We start from the raw sequence: 21,794 nt of genomic DNA, 5'->3' as shown, positions 1-21,794 counted from the left end.
AAAACCATTCTTATTTTGTAGTTGGCTTTATTCCAAATACGTGTATTTTTAAAATTTTAAATGTCTGGAGATTACTATTTAAATACCAAGTCCTTTTTAAAGGATGTGATTATGGCTTGTGGAATATTCAATAGGAAAATAAACAAGTCAACACTTTAGAAGCCGATATGAGTTACTTTGCTATGGGGGAATCCTGCAAATTATATTATTTCCAACAATTTAACTGTTGCCTCTCAGGAACCAGAATGAGCCAGGATTAGCATTACTGCTGCATGCACTAACCTGGATTATTAACATGTACGTTTTGTAAATCTGGGAAGTGGTATTTCCATCATGTTTGACTGGCATGTTTTCAAAGAGGAATGAGATTAGGTATCTTTCAGTGTGATTGAAAGTATTTGGTATGTTTCTCTTTACTAAATGTTCCTGTACTGTTTTTTGTCTATCCTCATATTATCTGAGTAGATCTGCGTCTCAAAGGAGATAAAGGAGATGCTGAGTAAATAAGGAGAAAGTGAGGGATGGGAGCGTCCTAGTCTCTGATCTTGGCGGAGCGAACAATGGTGTAGGGCTCACAGACAGGTGCTGTGGTGGTTAGATGCCTTCATGCACCATCGCGAGGTCTTGGTTCCATAGTAACATTCGAACACCTGGGGTTGGTGCTGAAATATGCAAACAGAGGGAAACACAAAGGGAGCATTTGAATGGACGACCGACTATTTCTGTTTTCTCACCGGTGTTCTTCTGGTCCATCCTCCAGCAGTCATTTTCTTATCTTACTATCCTTAAAACTTATTATTCAGTAGACATTTGTGAAGCGCCTACTATGTGTCAGGTGATGCGTTTGCATCCGTGGGCTACACCAGTGACCCAGGCAGAGAAAACCCCTAGTCTATTGACTATACCGGACCTGACAGAGTAAGAAACAAAACTAACCAGCTGGCTTCCCTGATGCTAAAACTTTGCAGATTCATTCTGAGAAATACTGCAGGTTGCTTTTTCCCCCTTACTGCCTTTGTGTTGAATAATGTTGAATAACCCCCAGACTTTTCCATCATGCTCTCCCCTCCCTATATATTCTTTACCAAGAATAGCTTTAACCTGGAGGCTATGCTCCAGGAAGGAGGTAACAGGCTGATCATCTCAGAAGAATGGGCAGACCCTCCGGGGTTCCTCCGTGACACCAGGAGGATTCACGGAGGTTGAGAGGAATGTAGCGCCCTGTGCAACACCCTGATGGTCACCACCTTTTCTGTTCCATCCAGCGTCTCTGTAAAACCTCAAGACCCAACCCCAAGGTGAATTCACAGTCCCTAAGGCATGAGCCCATGGTGTCTCCCCTTTGTTTGGCAAAGCAATAATGCTGTTCTTTTCTGATTCTCCCAAAACTGCCTCCGAGTCTCAACCTGGCTGTCGGGGTGCAGAGGCCAGTGTTGCAGCAGCAGACCTTATTTTTTTGCTCAAGGTTTTGAGAGATTTCTAGAGAGATGCGAGACAGCTCTAGGTTAGTGGCATCGGGGACCCGGATGAACAGCCAGAACTAATGTCATCTCCAAAGGTGGTCGGTGTCTTGGTCCAGTCTAGTCCCTTTGCTGGGCCTCAGTGTCAGCCTCTGAAAAATGAGGTGGGGGTACTTGTGATTCTGGGGAGAACCTTTCTTGGATCTCACATCTTTCTCATAAGAAGTTATAATTACCCGTGCCTCTTCTCCATCCGTGGACGCATATGCTGCTTCCTGAGCACCCAAGAAAGAACGTCACAAAGTGCGGTATTTGTTCAGCAGGGAGGCGTGAGGTAAAACGGGGCCGACTTACCTCGTTCTTAACCTGCTAATGCGACGGCTCTCCCAGAAGGTTGAAGACAAAGGTCAGAATGCAAATGTTATCCATCACTTTCATTCTGCAAAATTACAGTCTAAAGGAGTTAAAAATACACTCTTTTTTTTCAAAGCCTCTGTTGAGCGCTTTGCCCAGTAGAGTTTCAATCTGTCACAAAACTCTCCTGTTTAAATTTTTTAAAGGATCCTGTTTATGGTTGGCATGAAACTATTTCTTAGTTCCATATGGCCAAGACTTATGAGTTGTCAAAAATGGCCCAAGCATAAAATTTGATGCCCCCGAGGCTTGATTTATGGAGAACTGAGTGCATCTGGTAAGGAATACACACACGCACACACACAGCATGCACACATGTGCACACACATGCATGCACACACACGTGTGTGCGCACATGCACACATTGCACACACGTGCATGCCCACATGTGCACAAGCACACATGTGCACACGCACATATGCGCACACACAGAGGCTAAAGAGATTATGCACTTCTGTTGAGCAAGGCTTACAATTTTGCTAATCGTGATTGATGAGGACAAAATGCTTTTTCTGGGACTGACTGGTCATCATTTGTCACTAACTAGTGCATAAAACCACGTTTGATACAAGTCCTCTTCTTCTGGTTCTTTCGATGCCCAGTAAATCAGAGCTGTTGTAGTTTCATGAACCTTCACTGCTGTAGATTTTTGCCTGCCCCAAGTCCCTTTCACATCATCACAAAACGAATTCCAGCTCCATCGATTTGCTTTTATAATATCTCTTGCATAAGGGGTGTTGCAGTCTCTAAAGAGACGTGGGGGATAAACACCCTGGCTGTGGGGCAGGGGAGAAGAAGAAACGCAAACTCCCAAATACCATCCTAAGTAAGTGACTTCTGTTGTGACTGTTCTGCACTGACTTGCCGAATAGTTACCAGCCCCGAGAGTCAAGCATTTTGGACTGAGTGAACCCCCCAGCATTGGGGTGTAATGAGAGAACGGATCACTGCCTGGGGCTGGAGATCAGATTTTTCCAGGGCAGAAGTAGGGCTGAAAGGAGAAGATACAGTGCCCATCCTGCCGTGTAAACAGAAAACGAACTAGAGAGGAAAGCAGTTATGTCCGTGGAGTGTAACAGCCTCTTCACGGGACGCTGTTGTTGGAGAAGAAGGGCTTCCTGCTAACGGCCCCTCTGCTCATCTCCTTGTCTGGCAGCTGCACAGATTGAAAAAGAGAGATGAGAACTGAGTTCTGCTCAGTGGCAGAGGGTTGTTAAGGCTGTGGGTGCCAGTGGGGGTCCCGATGCCCTTCTCCGGGAGACAGAGGGCAACTGGAACGAGCCCCATGGTTAGAAATCGGGTCTACGCAGGAAATACTCACAATGATGATGGCAGTGAATGTTCCCCCGAGAGCTGATGTCACGTTACGGACTGCTTGGGGCATCGCAAGAAGTCTATATTTAAGACATCATCCGTTGTTCTGGCTAAAGTCTCCCCAGTTTAGAATTTAAGTGGTAGGAACCACAGAGCATCTTTTGTTATAATCTTTGGTCTTTTATCTTCTGTTCAGAACCATGAAGGTGGCATGAGTGTTTTGTTATTCCTAACAAGCCCCTTTTTCCCACAACTGCTTCCCTAAGGTCCAGGGAGTCATGCTTCCTCTGTGTCTTGCAAAGCCTGTGCTAAACCCCGTGAAACATCTCTTTGCATCATTAACAGCCATCACTCTTACATTATATTGAGCACATTGTGCCAGCCTCCAGCCAAATGCATTGCATGTGTCATTTCCCCCAGTGCTTCAAAAGTCACATGAAAGGTGGGCGGGGCAGGTGTGATTTTAATCATGCAGAGAGGTGAGTCGCCCAGGGCAATGCGGGACAGCCAGCATCACTCTGGCCTTGGCCCTGGAACCAGGGTCCCGCTTGCTTGAGAAACACAGAGTTCACATGGATGGCAAAGTCGTATTCATTCAGAAAGCTCCTTTCTGAAATCCTGCCCTGGAGTTGGAAATCAGACTTGCTTTTCTGTGTCAAAGTGACCTAGACCCTCCAGGCAAGAGAAGGTGGTTCCTGCCTCCTGATAGGGTTTCAAAGAGCCGGGATTTCCACAGCCTTTGAGTTTAGAGAACGGTGTTGCTCAGTGAGCTGAAAGGCAGCAGCCACCCGCTGCAGGCTTTGCTGTGAGCCGAAGCTGTGGCGCGTCCTGGGGAGGACTGTTGTTTGCAGCGAACTTGGCAGGTGACTTCTGGACCTAATGATCCAGGGAAGCCGGAGGAAGGGAAGGGCAGGTATTTGCTTTCTTGATCTGAGCTTATGTTTGCTTTTCCAAGATATCCCATGAGCAGAAACCTGAGAGCCCAGTTGAGAGTTTAAAATGATTGTGCCAACGTTATGTTTGAAAAGAAAACAGCCACCTGACTGTAAAGCTCCACTTATCTTGTAGGCATCCTTGTATTCACCTTTACGCCCTCTGCTTTTTGAACAGGGGAGCCATGACTTTGATCAGCAACAGAGGATGATCTAACAGAGCTTCATTTGTGGAGGTCTGGGGAGATTAGAGAGAGCAGTGGCAGCTGGGTGTCAAGCCAGGATGTGCCCTGAGATGAGCCACAAGGAGATACCAGGAACCTCACAGTGCCGCAGAAAAAATGTGTGACAGCTCAGTGCTACAGCTCAGTTGCAGCAACCTGGATCCGGGCGAGAGACCAAGCAGCACTCGGAGAGTTGGACAACTCAGGTTAATTACACCAGCAAGCCCAGAGGAGTTAACACTCCAAATTCTGGACCCTGTCTGTAGGTTTACACAGGCTTTTATTGGCTGCTAGTTTACACTTTGCAGCATCATAGGCAAGTGAGGTATAACCAAAATTAACTAATCAGGAACAAGCTTTGTAGAAATGGACCAATCAGGAGGGAGAGAAATAACCAATCAGAGTGAGGGAAATGGACCAATCAGGAGTGAGAGAAATAACCAATCAGGAGTGAGCTCCATGCAAATGAAGTACTACAAATGGTCCAATCAGAAGTTAGAGAAATGAACCAATCAGGAGTGAAGGAAATAACCAATCAGGAGTGAGCTCAGGGAACCAATAGAATTTTAGGGGTAAGTAAGCCTTTTCAGAGGCAAAAAGCGAGATAGAGCCTCTGGACCAGGGAACCGGATGGTGCTGGCAGGAGAGTAGTGGCCTTGTCTGGGGTCTTGCCAGTCTTTTTATGGGGCTTCCCGCCTCAACAGGACATTTAATACACTTCCCAGGATCAGCTCAGTGCCGATCCAGTGAACGTGGAACTAACTCATGGATGTTACTCATTATCTCGGGGTGAACAGTCAGTTGGAATTAGAAAGGACTGGGGAGCTGATTTTCTATTCTTCGCCCTTTGTAAAAAGCACAGTGGTCATTACTTGTGTGTGGCCTGAGAGTAGCCATACTGGGAAGATAATTGAAAGTAGCACCCTTGTTAACAGTGAACTGTGCTCACACTTTGATGCACCTATGTACAGGGCAGGGATGGAGGTGTGGCTGGGTAACCAGGACGTGCACTGCACAACACTTGAGATTTGGGCCTTGTTCAATTTTGTCCCCCTGCTCGTCTTTCTGCACCACCAGCCTCTGCCCTGCCTGACCATCAAAAACTAGTTTTCTTTGGCTTCTAGAAACAGGAATTGGGCACGGCGGCGGGGGGATCAGTCTTTTCTTCAAGGTCTGTTTGATTGGTATCGAAGTTTTATTCTCTGGGACTTGTCACTCATGTCCTTTACTGGGTACCCAGGCTGGATGTTGGTTCTCTCTGCTTCCCTCCCTTCAGGGTTCAGGGGCAGCACCCAAGTTCTCCTCTCTGCTTTCTCTCGCCTCGTTTTCCTTATTGAAATATCTTGTATCTGAATTGGACAAGAGATTTTATTTAGTAAATGAGTATCCGTGAAAGAGTGCTGTCTGGCCAATAAGCTTTACATGCAGCCTTTTTTTTAACATGAATTTTGGGGAAATGCTGAGAACCATAAACATGTTTATTTTTTCCCCTCTGGTACCTCCAACTTCATGGGAAAGAGATGGGGTTCGTGTCTGTGGGCACAGTCGCTCTGTTAGACGACTTTTAGATCTATTTATGCGAGCATTGTGTGAGCCTCATTTTTTACCTCCACTCTGACATCTAAAAATGGTATTGCTGTGCACAGAAAGGAGATTGCCTAAGAAACCATCTCAGATGAGGCTTGCCGTTTGCCTGGATAAAAGTAAGAAGAAGGGGCAGGGTATAGCTCCGTGGCTGAGCGCGTGCTTAGCATGCACGAGGTCCTGGGCTCAATCCCCAGTACCTCCATTGAAAAAATAAATAAATACAAAAATTTTAAAGTAAAAAGGAATAGAATGATATTGCAATCTAACAGTACTTAGACACCCATCTATATGATGGCCAGTGAAATATTCACAATTGCTTCTCTGGCGGGGACAAAGCAGTGACAGGATGCACACGGAGAGAGAAAAATGACAGGTGTGCGCATCACGCACACACGCACACACGCACACATGCACCAGAGAAGGAAGCGGCTACTCTAAGATCAGGAAACCGTTATCAGGAAAAACACAGGGACTGTAAATCGGTGGCAAAGAAGAAATTGCATTCTGCATGATGCTTGCATAACTTAGAAAAAATAAAGTGCTACCTGGTGAACTCTGGGGACAGTGTGAAGCAAAGCAAGAATTCAAGAGTCGGAAGATTTAATACAATTTTAATTTATTAAAGATGGCACAGCTGCTGAGACGGACATTGGGTTAGAGCGGCCCATGACGGTCTCTGATGAGCCATTTCATCTCTAAGAAATAAAATGTTATGAGAGTATAATAAAAAATTTTAGCCTTCTTATTCTTAGTTGGTCTAACAGATAACAATCTGCTCAAAACAGCAGTTGCAGCAACGTATTCAATTATGTGTGCTTCCGCATCAGTTGAATGAATGACAGCAACGATATAAGGGACAGGAGAGGGGAAGCAAGATTTTTATTGTTTAATTTTTAAGCTGAATCTGTAACGTTTTCTTTATTTAAAGGAGACCTTAAGCAAAGACGACAAAGCTCGCCCCTTAAATTTCTGTGGTCTGTACCTTGGCCTCTCATTATTCTATAATTTCAAATTATTTTATATTACAAATTTTTTTTATTAAAGTAGAGTTGATTTACAGCGTCGTGTTAGTTCCTGGTGTACAGCAGAGTGGTTCAGTTATACATGGAAATATATACATATATATTCTTTTTCAGATTCTTTTTCATTATCGGTTATTAGAAGTTATTGAATCTAGTTCCTGGTGCTCTATAGTAGGACCTTGTTGTTTATCTGTAGTGTATACAGGAGTCTGTGTCTGCTGATCCCAAATTCCCAATTTAGCCCTCCCCCCTTTTCCGTAGAAATGATCACACTAAGTGAAGTAAGTCAGAGAAAGGCAAATGCCATGTGGTATCACTTATACGTGGACTCTAAAATCAGACGCGAACTTATTTCCAAAACAGAAAGAGGCTCACAGACATAGAAAACAAAGTTATGGTTATGGTTACAGATTTGAATGTGAACGGTCGAGCTTAGGGCGGCACCCAGGATGCCGTGACTGCTCAAGAAACGCTGACTGCTGCTGCTCCGACCCTGCCTTTTGCACGCAGCCGTCTCATCTGAACAATGATTCTCCCTCCTGACTTTGTCCACTTCCAAGCCAGGTTTGTGTGGGGGCGGGGCGGGGATGTCTTACTCTCTGTGACTCAGTTTATGGAACCTTCTGTCCCAGCTGTGCTCACCGCTCACGGGCGTAACAGCCTGGGTAGAGCTTGCACATCTGATGACCAAGGCTAGGAAGTGGAATTTTAAGGAGCAGGAGTTGGAAGGAAGGAAGGTCCTACAGTAGTCATCAGAGGTGGCTCCAGGTCTCCAGATGGGTGATGGAGGACCCAGGTACCCACACCAGGGCACAGCCATCCTCTTTGCATCATTGTCCATGGGTGGGAACTTCCAAGCCCGCTTCCACTACGTTCTTCCTGAATCTCATCCACGTGTGTGTGTGTGTGAGCGTGTTGCCAAATCCTGGCCTCTGTGCCTTGACACCGAATTGCAATCTGGAGACAGAGTTTTGGGCGAAGTGGGGAAGAATAGCTTTATTTCTTTGCCAGGTAAAAGGGCGACTTACACCTTAGAGACTGTGAGCCCCATTCGGGGAGGGGTAGCAGGGAGCTTTATAGCGATCGTCCAAGGAACAGAGCTTCTGAGCAACACCTCTGCACGTGCAGAGGGTGCATTTTTCCCTCCGTGACATGGAGGCAGTGATGTCAGGAAAACCTGGTGACGGGCCTCCTGTTTCTGTGGTTGTCAGACCGTGTCCTCTTCCTCCAGTGGTCCCTGTGCTGGTGTTTGTCTTCTTTGCCAGGAGTTAACGTGTCATGACTCTGGACGTTTCTGTGCCTGGAACAGAGGGTGCTGAAGGGGGACAGTGGGTCCTCTAAAGAGGAGAGAAATGTGTGCAATTTAGAGTCAGGCTAGAATGTGCTTTAGCATGAGGGAAGCCATGTTTTGGTCACTGTGACCTGGGTACTTCAGCGAGGAGCTACAGCAGAGGACACCGGGGAGGGGTCTGACCCTGGAAGGCCCCGAGGGTCCTGCTCAGTTGTATGTGTGTGTGGGAACAGGGTGCAAGTCATAAATCACGGGTGATGAGGGCCTATCCCCAGGAGCTGGTGTTCCGAGTCCTGTAGGTGTCACACCTGGGGTTGAAAAGTGCAACTGGTAAAGACTGTTTTTTTAAAGAAGAATTTAACTGGAAAATGAAACCACAAGACCCAAGTCATTGACGCAAAAAAATGAAAGCCAGTGTAGTGGAGGCAGAGAATCATGGTGTCCTGTAAGAGCCTCTGAGACATTGCCCTGAATGTGTGAGCACAGTGACCTAGGGGAAAAAACCAGACTCACTTATCCCTGAATTTTCTCTGCTAGAAAAGAGAAGGAAATTTACATTATCTTTGTAAAACCCCTGCCTCTCGTCCCTGCTGCACTTGGCCCAGTGGTTCCCCGTGAGAAAGGAGGGAGCATCTTACTTTACTGGAGGCGTCACCAGTCGTGGTGCAAAGCCCCTCTGGAAACAGCAGCTCTAATACGTGTGTGTTGTGAGCAGGTCCACGTGTGGGTGCTTTCAGGACGCTCAGCCATCCAGACCTGGACCCAGATTACGGTTCGTTCCGAAGTCCTGGATTCTGTGCAGTCTCCATCTGTCTTAGCTGATTACTTTCGCGATAATAAAGGGAATAAGCATTTATCATAAAGTATCTAGAAAATGCAGGCACATGTATGAAACAAATGAAGATGGCCAGCAATGACCACTAACAACAGCAAAGATGATTTTAAAAGATGGCCAGTGCTTGTGGGAGGAGCTCTTGTGTTAGCCGGTGTGGGGTAATTCCTTGGGTCTCCACAGTGACCAGTGGAGAGGAGGTCCCTCGTTGCAGAGAGAGAAACACATGCTAATTCAATGTAATTATTCAAATGAAGCCCGCCCCTCCTCGGAGTTACGTTCAGCGTTACCTCCGTTTGGATACTTGACATTTGTCCCAGGCGTCATGGGAATTCGTTTCTGAAATAGAAGCATCTAAATTCAATTGCAGGAAAAGTCATCACAGTCAGCCAGCCATCTCCCTCTGGAAAGGGAGACTCTGTAGAGTTTAGGGGATGGGGAAGGGGGGCGTGCATGGGGAATGGGGAAGCAAGGACTGTCCCCTTAGGGATGAGCCCGGAGCCTACTGAAAGCAGCAAACTACAGATATCCTTATGGCAAGAGAGCTTGGCTTCCTGCACGAGGCAAACTCAGGGAATAAAAACATGACAGAGGCTCCCATCAGAGCTGAAAATGCACCACCTCCCTCCAGAGGGCTTTGCAAGGAGGGAGGACAGAGTTGCTCAGCAAGATGCAGACAGCCCTGTGCAGGCACATCGTGGTTTTGATTTGCATTTCCCTGATGACGTGTGATGTGTTGAGCACCTGGCTGTGTGTTTACTGGCCATCTGTATGCCTTCTTTGGAGAAATGTCTATTTAGGTCTTCTGCCCATTTTTGCCCATTGAATTGTTTGTTTTCTTGATATTGAGTTGTATGATTTTGTTAATCATTTGGATTATTCTTCTGACGATTTGGACATTAACCCTTTATCAGATACATTATTTGCAAATACGTTCTCCCATTCCCTTTGTGTTTTGTCGATGGTTTCCTTCGCTGTGCAGAAGCTTTTTAGTTTAATGTCGTCGTCCCATTTGCTTGTTTTGTGTTTTTGTTTCCCTGGCCTGAGGCGATACACACAAAGACAACATTGCTAAGACCAATATCAAAGAGCATACTGCCCGTGTTCTCTTCTAGGAGTTTAAACTCTTTAATTCATTTTGAGCTGATTTTTGTGTATGATGTGAGAAAATAGTCCAGATTCATTCTTTTGCATGTAGCTGTCCAGTGTCCCCAAAGACATTTATCAAAGAGACTGTTTCTTCCCCGTTGTATACACTTGCCTCTTTTGTCATTGGTTAATTGACCGTTTGAGTGTGGGTTTATTTCAGGGAGCCCTATTTTGTTCCATTGATCTATGTGTCTGTTTTTGTGCCAGAACCATACTGTTTTGAATACCATAGCTTTGTAGTATAGTTTGAAATCAAGATTCTATTTCATTTATTTCTTCTCTGATCTTTCTTATTTCCTTTCTTCTACTAACTTTGGGTTTTGTTTGTTCTTTCTAGTTCCTTTAAGTGTAAAGTCAGGTTGTTTATTTGAGATTTTTCTTATTTCCTGAGGTGAGCTTGTATCACTATAAACTTCCCTCTTAGAACTGTTTTATCTGCATCGTATAGGTTTTGGATCATTATGTTTTCATTTTCATTTGTCTCCAAGTATGTTTTTGGATTTCTCCTTTGATTTCTATGGTAATCCATTGTTGTTTAGTAGTGTATTTGTTTTGCCTTCACGTGTTTGTGGGGGTTTTTGATAGTTTTTTTTTTTTCTTGCAGTTGATTTCCAGTCTCAGAGGATTGTGGCTGGAAAAGATGCTTGAGCTCCGTCCAAGCATCCGTATTTCCAAAGTCTGTGTTTCCAAGTTCATTCTTCCCCATCAGCATTATCTCATAAATATTATAAATATATATATTTTCCACTAATAGCATCACCTAGGTGTTTTTTGAATGGAAGACAGAAGGACGGAGCCATTTCAGTCAGTAAGAACATTTTCTGAGACTTGCTTTGTGACCTAGCATGTGATCTATCCTGGAGAACGCTCCATGTGCATTTGAAAATAATGTGTATGCTATTGATTGGGGTGGAATGTCTGTGTGTGTGCATGTACACACCTCTGTGTATCTGTGTCTGCGTGTGTACACATGCATGTGTTTGTATGTGTCTACGTGCATGTACGCATCTGTGTGTGTTCCTATGTATGTGCATTTGTGTTGGGGGCAGAAGCTTACATAAGTCCAAGATCACCAGGGTCTTGATGCTGTGGACCAGGTAAAGCTTTAGAGACAAAAGAAAAATCCAAAACCACTGGGAATTCTAGTTGGATCTCTGAAGATTTCTGCAGATGTTTCAGCTGCAAAACAGGTGGGTGTATCTGCCAAGTGCCCTACGGATTCTCTGTTAGATGTGTGTGCACTTTTGAAACTAACAGCGTGACTGTGGCCATTTTGGCAAATGCCACATTTTGCTTTCAGGATGGAACGCAAAATCTCCCTGGGACTCCAGGGTTTGAATAGCTTGATACGTCTTAATAATCCCCTCTACGCCAAGCCTTCTCTTTGTTCTAGCCCCACAGGAGCCTGTGAGTAAACGGGCTTAGGTGGAGGGGGTCTTTGTGAAGCTGAATGTGGGAAACAGCAGTGTGATTTCCTGCTTCAAAAGAGTTGGCAGAATATGAATTGAAATGCTCACCCGTATTTCCAAGTCCATTTTTCCCCATCAGCATTATTTCAGAAATATTAAAAAAAAATATATATTTTTTTCACTAATAGCTTCGCCTCATTGTTTTTCGAATGGAAGACGGAAGGACTGAGCCCCCAGACACTGAGCATTCCTCCCGGAGCTCAGCGTGTATGTATAAACTTTCAGTATAATTGGATTCAAAAATAGAAGGAACAGAGAAAGTTTGAAATGAGGTTCATAAAAGAACAAACACTTTTTATTTAGAAGTTTCTGTGCAAAGTGCAGAGACTGCACTCAAGATTTCTTTTTTGTCTTGACATTCTTTAGTACCTTCTGAAGACGTCTTCTTGAATGTATACAGTTTATATGCACTACGGTGCGGGGTGTTGCTTATTTTTAGAAGACTTAAAATATATAGGAAAGTACAGAGAAGAGTTTAATATAAATTCTTCCCTAGCTGGAGATCGGTGCAGCACAATTACTTTGTAGATGGAAAAATAACATTCAAGGGCATTAAAATCGACCAGGGAAAATTTCCTCTTACTCCGAGAGGAAGCCTGAAACGTTATCAGTAGATAAAACCAACTAATCTTTGTGTTTTAGGAGAATCGTGAAAATGAGCCTGGCTTTAATTGTTGGTCTGGGTCTATGGCTTAGATGGAATTTTTTATTTTATTTTACGTTCAGGATGGTCTCTTAAGATACTGCAGAGGCTGTGGGCAGAGGCCACCTTTTTATTCGCTGGGATAAAGCACATTAGAGTGAGATGGCTGTTGTTCTGAAATCTGGGGTCTGTGTGGGGCCGACTTTTCTACCCATTCGAAACTATTTTATGTGGTTAAATGGCTGAGGTCGTGATTGACCTGTCACTGTTCCCTTTATTTCTTTGGCCTGAAATTATGTAAAAAAGAAAAAAATTAGAGTCGTTCACAACTTTGATGTTTTATTGCAAGTTTAGAATTATTCCATTAAGTTGATGATGAAATCTGACCCAATGAATGGAAAGACCAGAAAATGACAGGTGTGTAGACACCACCCGTAAAATGTACTTAATTCACATCCTTCTTGCTTCCTTCCTGATGAGGCTGTCATTCCCTTTGCAGTCCCATTTTAGGATATCTGAACTATCCAGGGATGTCTAACATCCATTTAGAATATCCAGGTTCCCTGGATGCTCCTGCAGAATGCAGGCATTTCCCAAAAGTATAAGCCATTTCGTTGGACTGGGTCAAACACAGCTGGCATCGGTGACTCACACCTGCCATCACTCAGCCCTTTCGTTTCCATCTTCTGGTCCGAGGAGTCCACTTGTGCATTTGTCCCGTCGTGGAGGACCCACCACTTCACAGTCGCCCTCAGGCACTAGATTGTGCAAGATCTCAACAGCCACATGATGTGCAGGGAGGTCCCAGGATTTACACAGGGCAGCACGGGGGTGCTCCTCCTCACCACGGGACACGGGCTCAGTGTGGCAGTACTGGTTTCTCTCAAATCCACAGCCTTTTCGTATGTATGTACAGGGTATGGACGTAACCTGCTGCCTAAAAGGGTCCAGTTAGAACCAGTCAAAGGAAGGGATGCTTGGGGAGGGGTCCAACTGACCTCTCCCTGTGGAGCACTGGGCAACACCGCTTCCTCCCAGTGATGACGTGTGACAGTGTGCACAAAGGCAGCTCACCGGGGCTGCTTTATTGGAGCCTCATGGCGGAGGTATGAGTGACTGAACCGTGCCCACGTGGTTGCACTCAATTTCCAGCCCCCTCCCCTCCCTGGAGGTTGCGTTGGCATCACCTGACTCAAAGCCCCAAACCTCCAAGCAGCTGGTTGGTCATTCCAGTCTGGTCGACACCCCCCCCCCCCACGGATTCACCCCATTAGCATAAACCATCCGGGGTGGTCTGAGCGGCTACAGCAAAGATGTAGTCATCACTCGGGGGGTTGCAAATCTTACTTTGAATACAGTGAAGTCGCTCCTAGCCAATGGTTTGCTGTTTAAGCATGAGCAGAAACACAGGTCTCCCCTGAATAAATCTGAAAGGGGCAGTGGGAGATGAAATAAAATTTTGTGTTATGGTCCCGAGTCACAGGCAAGGCATTCTTTTCAGCCACGCACGGACGTGGGGGAGATTGGAGTCGACACTGTGCTGTGGACTGTGTCACAGTCCTGACAGCGTGATCTGGGTTTTCTACTCCCATCCCTTGCGACCCCAGGGAGGTCAAAGCACGATGCAGGGTCTGGCATCTGTCTTCCCGGCGCGACATCCCAGTCCCCCGGGGGCGGCAGTCACAAGGAAGAGAGCCTGGTTGGAGGCAGAGTTTGACTTAAACTTACAGGTACTTCGTATCCTGAGAAAAGCCTTCCCACAGTCTCCTTACTTTATCTGTTCAAAAGCCTTGGAGGCAGGCAGGTCAGGACATTGGTATTTCATGCTTCGGATGAGCTTGCCCACCAGCCCGCTGAATTGGTGCACAAACTGGGACTAAGGTCCAAGCCTTCCTCCCAAGCCATGGCTCATTCCGACAACCCCAAGCTGAAAGTCCACTGCGGGCCCTGGGACGTGGAGCATGAGGCTGCTCCCACTCTAACATGTGGCACAGGAGGCCATTCAGCATCTTTCTGTGCACCGTCCATCCAGCGCTCTGGCTGAAGTAAGAGCTGGGCTCACTTCCCCAAGGTGTTGAGAAAAGAAAATTGCACGATCTCTTAAGGTACGTGGACGAAGAATGCCATGCGCTGTATCAGTAAACAAAGGGTGCTGTGACCATCAGGCCATCAGCCATTGCGGCCGGCCACCAGCGGTGCCCCTGAGGAGTCAGGATGCGAAAGCACAGGACACTGGCCCTGGAGCGCCAAGGTGCAGATCACAGGAGTGATTTCAATGAGCCCAGACTCCTGCATCTTCCCATTCACAGGAAAGCGCTCAGTTCCTTAACTTGAGATACCCGGCTTTCTCTAATTAACAGTGATCGCTTGATGTTCCGACTACCTGCTGTTTGTTGCAAAAGCTCCTGTATATCCTGGCTCCTCCCTTACGTCTTCCGAGCAGTCCCTCAGAGCTCCTGGAGAGGCTGCCTTTGGGGCTCGGAGTCCTCAGCAAGTTCATTGAGTAAACTACAACTCTTAACTTTTAGGTTGTGCATTTAGCTTTCGATTGACATAAGAAACTATCAATGCAGCACCAGAAGCTTATGCCAGCACCATGCTTTTTACCCCCACAAAGACGGATGAAGGTGGGTCAGGAATTGCGTGATGCTAGCGGATCCCGAGACTCGGAATCAAAGCACCGTGCGGCACTGATAAATATTCATCCAGCGGCACGTCCAGTTGCAGTCCATTTAGCATGAAGTGGTGAGCTGGAAGACAAAAGCCCGAGAGCTCGTTATCATGAGCCGACTTGGAAAAGTTTGGAGCAAGTTCTGAAGCAATTAAGGTTGCATTGGAATAATGTGATGAACATGCTCATTTATTTATTGTTGGGCGGCTCCGAGATGCCCAGCTACATCCCACCGGCGGATGCCTGGCAGCCGCGGGACGGCTGATCATCACGTGGAAAAAGAATTATTTTTAACTCCCCATTATGAGAGGAAGCACACATCTGGAGCCTTGCAAGGAGGGATTATCAGCTGTTCAGCTGAGAAAAAGCCGGGTGTCTACAATGCATCGTTTTCCAATTATTTTGATATTTTTCAATGCCTTAAATGCTAGAGGCATATAAAATTCAGCTCATTTAATCCCTCTAAATTACAGTTTCTCCATCTGTCATGGTTTTACAGTTTAATAAAATCATTACTTTTTATAAACCCAGTAAAATCATGGAAACTATTGGAGTTAGCACAGCTTCAGCTCAACTTTCTTTCTTTTTTTTTTTTTTTTTTTAGGAAGAATAAATATATCTGAACTGGAAAATAAATTTCATATTTTCAGTCTGCTAAGAGAGTTTGGGGATTTTTACTGGGTCACTTATTCAAGCTGACAAAAAGCAATGTACTTTCTTATTTTTCTTATGTGATATTCCCAAAGACTGTAGCATCGGAAAGTTGTGCTTTTTTTGCTGAAATAAAAAGAAATAAGCCAGACTCCCTGACCCCCATAAGTCAATTCCACATCCCTATGGCTTTGACTGCATTTAGCAATCTTTCTTTATTGAAACTCACACATCCAGGTCAGAGCTCTGAAATGTGGAACAGAGCGATGGGGTGGGTCTGTGTACTTGGCTGAATGTGTGTCATGAAATAAGTCAACACGAACATATGCATGAAAAAGTGTTTGAAATTTGCACTGGCAAAGAGAGGGCAGTTGTGTTAAGGTCAATTTCATGCTGAAACAATAAGAAATGTTTTGCATTTTTTTAGAACCTCTGGGAAAACTGCATGGGAGCCCAGAATACATTCCTAAACTATGTATTACAGTTTTCAGAATTTCACCATTAGAAACTCAGTTTCTTTGGGAAGCCTCCAACCAACTTGTCTCCATGCCCACTAGCAAATACTCAGGTAGATGGATTTATAAAATAGGGATTCATTATTTCATACAATACAGGTCTAAAGCTGAATGACCACATGGTTGGTTCAAAAACTTACAGATACCTTCAAATGCCCAGAATTTTTCCATCTTTCTGCTCCAGTTTCTTCAGTGTGTTAGCTTGGTCCTTATGTTTCTTGCTTCTTGCCCCAAAATAGCTGCCAGTGCTCCCAGCATCACATCCTCATCCAATCACAGTTAAAAGCAGGACAAAGTCAGGTGTCTCTTTAATGAAAAATGCCTATCTTTCTCCCAAACCTCTTCTCCTGCTCTCTAAACAGCATTTTCCAATTTCAGATTTTTGCCAAACATGCTCACAATTTTTCCCATAATTACAATATTTGTACTATTATTTCTGTGATATTTACTTTAAAAGTCTTATTTTACTTAAAGAAATATATTTGAGAAGAAAACTTTTAAAACAGGAAACTGTCTACATACTATGAATGGAAAAAACCATTATTCTGTGTCAAAAATAGGTAATTATGGAAATAAATAAAATAAATACGGGGCATCATGACCTTGATGCTGCTACTTGCCTTAGGCTTTGAGCCTGAGTTCTGCACCCTTTATGTCAGAAAGGAAGCTTCCAGAGCATCAGAAAGGGGATATAAATGCATCAAATGGACAGCAACCTTAGTGCAACCAGAAGAGCCTGAAGACTTTTGGACAGTTGTGACTATCAGTTAGTCACAGTGAGATGAAATGCAGTTCAGCTCTACCTGTCTATACTGCAGAATCATGCCTGACCCCCTGGAGAAGAGATCCCACCTTGTGGCTGACCAGGTTGGGAACCCACAGTAGCCGGCAACATTAGCCCCTCCCCCATCCCGGGGATGAACCATGGTTGGTCTAATCCAATCCAGATAATCCCACTGCCCTGGCCGTGATTGGGCCAGACATGGGGCATGTGACCCTGTTACGGCCAATCAGACATTAGGAGATGTCTTCTAGGACCTTCTGGAAAATATCTTCCTCTTTGATAATAATTATAGTCCAAGAACGCTCCTGTGAGCCCCTGTTCTTACTGGCCGAGTCCTCTGTGCCCTGTACCTGCTCACATTTAGGGTGTATGCATGTGTCTCTTGGGTATGGCTTATGCCTCGGTTATTTACAGTGTCTGACCTTGTGTGTCCTGTGCTCTGCACCAGCATAATCCTCCTCTCATTAACCTACACAGATCCCAAGCATCTTTTTACCTTCAAAAAGCAGGTGCAAGGAAGACTTCTATGAGTTAATATATTTGGGGAGGAGATGCTAACGAGACAAAAATATTACACAGCAAATGCAAAAATTAAAATACAAAAAAATTCTTCTGCAAAAAAAGCAAAAAGTCTGGGGAGTGTATCTGTATCAAGTATTGGAGGTTTAATAGGTTTAATAGGTTTAATGTTGGAGTTAGAGTATGGCTGGACCTGGGGAGGGAAGGTCTGGAGGCTGCAGCTGGACAGCCAGAGGAAAAGTCACTGGCGACTTCAGCCCGAAGCAACGGCGCTCAGTCTGATAAGCTGCTCTGAGCTTGTACAGAAGCCGCCACATCCATCTGCCATGGCCTCACGGTGATAACGGCTTTTGCTTCCTTTTTGCCTTCCAGATCTCATTTGATTTCCTCTCATTAGAAGAGATTTCTGGGAAGTAGTCCCCAGGCTCGGAAGGGAGTAGTGATGGGGTTAAACTGGCAAAAAAAAAAAAAAAATACAGATCTGTATGTACCAAAGGAAGATGAAAGACAAATTTGGAAACTTCCTTCTTTCACAAAATATTGGATAATCGTCGACTAGACACTGGTCCTGGCCTATCCTGGGGGGCGACCGTTGCTGGGGAGTGAATGTCTTATCCCCTCAGAATTCAGATGCTGAAGTTCATGTCCCCAGATTTGATGGTATTGAGAGATGGTACCTTTGGAAAGTAGCTGGGTTCAGATGAGCTCATGAGGCTAGTGCCCTTACAAGAGCAGGTTCCCGGGAGCTGGCGCCCTCTCCCTCCCCCTGCTGTGTGAGGACTCAGCAAGCAGTCACCAGGCAGCAGGAGAACGCTCCCCTAGACCCGAGCTGGCTGCAGCCTTGAGCTTGGACCACTCACCTCCAGAGCTGTGAGAAGTATATTTCTGCTGCTTATGCCACCCAGCCTACGGCATTTTTTCTTTAACGGCAGCCTGAGCTGAGGAAGGTGACAGTGAATAAAGGAGATGTAATCCTTGTCCATGATTTTTCCTGCAACTAGATGATGACTATGTCCCATTACAGTCCTTGCACCTGGTAGAGGCTTACAGGCTCCTTTTATTTCCCTGGGGAATAAATGATATGACCCTTTTATAGGGGCCCGCTGTTCAGAAAGCCCATTTTGGACCATTTAAATGCAAAACTCTGTCTGACCCCAAACTAGGTGGGGGTTTGGAATAGTTGAGATGGTTAAAAAAAAAAAACTAACTAAAATAAAAGAAACAAAACAACTTATATCCCTTTTTATTTTTCCCTTCTTATTTTTTTCCTCTAGAAATTAGATTTTTGTGGCATCTGCTTCTCCCTAAATTCTGGGAAGCCTCGTCCAGACGGTAAGAGGCACACTTTAATCTTTTCTGATTAAAGGGATGGACTTTGGAGATACCACGTAATTTGAATTTTTCTCCTTGACGGATGATTTTCCATTCCTGTTGAGATAACCCAGGATGCAGGCTTGGATGATTATGAGACGAGAGGAAATGCGTAGTCCTTTCAGGAAGAAAGGCCATCACCAGACTCAGGCGTTCCTTCCAGCCCTGCAGGAGAGGGGAACCAAACACAGCTCCCAGGCAGGTTCCCGAGTTTGCTCTGACAAGTTTCCATGTTCCCATGAGTGAGTCCAGCAGCAACTACCACTGTTTGGGTTCAGAGACGTCCACGGAGGAGAAAGGAGGACAGCTCGCCGTTCCTGCGCTGGAACGAAGGACGTGGTCTCATGAATTTCAGGCTCTTGAAGGTTTTTTTTAACCTTAGTGGATCCATGACACCAACAATTGGGGAAGAAGCATATTAGAGGAGAAACACATCCCATGAGAGTTGCTGAGGATAGGAGGCTCCTGTCCTTTATTGGACTGGTTATAAAACTTGACACAAGCCTGTACTATTTGTTTTGCCACTGCGGTGCCGCTGGTGAGATGAAGAGCTACGTCGTGGGAGTGCTCAGCAGAGACCCCTCCCACCGTTTTATGAGGCTGGGGGCACCCTGCCCCCCAGAGTCAGAAATTAATATCACCCTCACACAGCAGGGCGAACGGAAGGAAGATATGGGGTGGAGACGTTTTGGCCTCAGAACAATAACTCTGTCGACTGAGTTAAATGTGTTCGACTCGGGCAGAGGGACACCCGCCTGTGTGAAGTCGTCCTGGCTCCCGGCAGCCGCGCGGAGCCTGTGGAGCAGCTCAGCTGGAGGGGAGGAGGCTGGTAGCCCAGCTGTCCCGAGCTCCCGCGTCTGTGTGTTTCGAATGTCCTGGAATTATCCGTGGGGACTGACAGATTGAGATTCATAGATGTCTCGAGCGCAGAGCTGTCGTGGGAGATTTCCAAATTCCCCACGTTCATTTATAACTGAATGTAGGATTTCAGTCGCTTCCTCTGTATGGTTGGAAAGCCAGCTTAGTGGGTCCATATGTGCTCCTGGGGGTGCATTTTGAGGACGTTTGCTGAGAACTATAAATGCGTCCAGTAATGTTTCTCTCGGCATCTAGAACAGTGCTAAGAGGAGGCATCTGGGAATCGAACCATCTCACACCTGTCGCACAACACTCGCACAAGTCCGATGGGCCCCCGGCCTTCAGACATGGTCCTATAACTCCGGGTTGTATGACTCTGGCTCTGGGTTGCCTCTCACCCTGCAGGCTGTAGACCCGTCCTCTGCGTTCCTGGATTCTGGGCTTGACTCCTCCAGCCCTGAGGGGACCAGCCATTTGCCACAGTCCTCGATCTCTAGTTTCCTGTGACCTGAGCTCTTAGGACGCCTCTGTACCTAGTTCTCATATAATGTTACCTCCTTTGACCCATGGAGCACAGATTCTGCTCGACTGAGGGGACCCCACTCAACGTTTCCACGGACGGGGATGCGAAGTTCGCTCTGAACAGGAGCAGCTGCTATGAAAACAAACGCTGAATGGCTCATTCCACTTCCCACCCAGCGCACACTTTTTGATCTTTCACTTTATGTCAGCCCAGGGGGACAGAGATGGGTAAGACTCTGTCCCAGGCCTGCAGACGCTTGCAGCCAGATGGCAGATGCCACCGTGGATGTGATAAATGAATAAAGTGCATCGATGTCTAACAGTCAATGATACGAGCAAAGGATAAGAGGGGACAGAGGGAATGACCATTCATCTGCAAGGGGGAGGGTGAGAGGAGAAAGTTAAAAAGAAAGCTTTGGAGTTCGAGATTTGCAGATACTAGTAAATAAAATAGATAAACAACAAGTTCGCACTGTGCAGCACAGGGAACTATATTCAATATCTTATAGTAACTTATGGTGAAAAGAATATGAAAATGCATATCCGTATGTTCCTCTGTGACTGAAGCATTGTGCTGTGCACCGGAAACTGGTGCAACATTGTGAACAGACTACACTTGAACAAAAATTAAAAAAAAAAAAAAAGCTTAACTGGGGAGGTGATATGTGAGCCTTGAGCCCATGGTCATAAATCTGCTTCCAGGAGCAAGAGGTGAAGGCTTCTTGGCTCCAGGAGACTGAGCTTTAGTTTTGGATCCACTGCCGATGACCTGTGTACACCTGAGACGCTGCTTACATTTTTTTCTCTTCTGATGTTTGGCGTTGCTATAGTGTGAGCCAACATTCACAAATAAAAATTCAAAACACTACCAGGGCTCCAGAAAACCGTCTCCTGTCCCCTCCCAGCCCCCACTTTCCCCCGAGAGTAACAACGACCCACCCTTCTGACACTCTAAACTCAGTAGAGCAAAATGAGCCTCTGGCTTGGACAGGCACCTCCCCAGAGAGGCCAAGGGGCCAAGAGGCTCCGGAAGGGGCCTCAGCCTTCCCCGGGGAAACACGGCGCCGTCCCGCTGCGTACCCACCAGCATGGCTCAAGTGAAGGCGCAGTTTGCGAAGTGTGGGCAAGAATGTGGGGTGGCCAGATCTCTGATGTTCTGCTGAAGGAGAGTCCGTTGGTACCAGTCCTTTGACAGATTCTTTGGAAACACCCATCAAGGCCGTACGGGCATGACAGCCGAGTGGCTCCTGACTTTCTCTCCACCAAGGATGGCTTTGGTACTTTCCCTCCATCTTACGCGGGACTTAGGAGGTCCTGATGATAACGGTGCTCTCAAGAGGAGTAGCACTCTTTCGTGAGCAGCACCTACCCTGTGCCCGGAACTCTGCTCCGGGCTTTGCATTTATTAACTCATTGAAACTTCACACCCCTGGAAGCGGGTCCTGTCATTATCACCTGTATGCTGATGAGGAAGAAGAGGAAGGAAGGGAATTCCCACATCACCGGGCCAGCAGGCAGCAGAGGCGGCCTCTCGGGTCCTGTTTATGGGGCTGCAGACACAGCCTT

At 45.9% G+C, this 21,794-nt stretch overlaps 1 long non-coding RNA gene across 1 annotated transcript in view; it reads left to right on the top strand.

Annotated features, from left to right (window-relative positions):
- Window positions 1-21,794, top strand: part of LOC116660874 — a 128,116-nt gene that overhangs the window by 43,765 nt on the left and 62,557 nt on the right. The window contains exon 4 of the long non-coding RNA XR_004316515.1: window positions 18,752-18,809. This is a non-coding gene — a long non-coding RNA (uncharacterized LOC116660874). The remainder of the gene's footprint in view (window positions 1-18,751; window positions 18,810-21,794) is intronic.

Source organism: Camelus ferus, chromosome 32 (assembly GCF_009834535.1).
Source record: "Camelus ferus isolate YT-003-E chromosome 32, BCGSAC_Cfer_1.0, whole genome shotgun sequence".
NCBI lineage: Eukaryota > Metazoa > Chordata > Mammalia > Artiodactyla > Camelidae > Camelus > Camelus ferus.
This window is presented reverse-complemented; position numbering and strand designations above follow the sequence as displayed.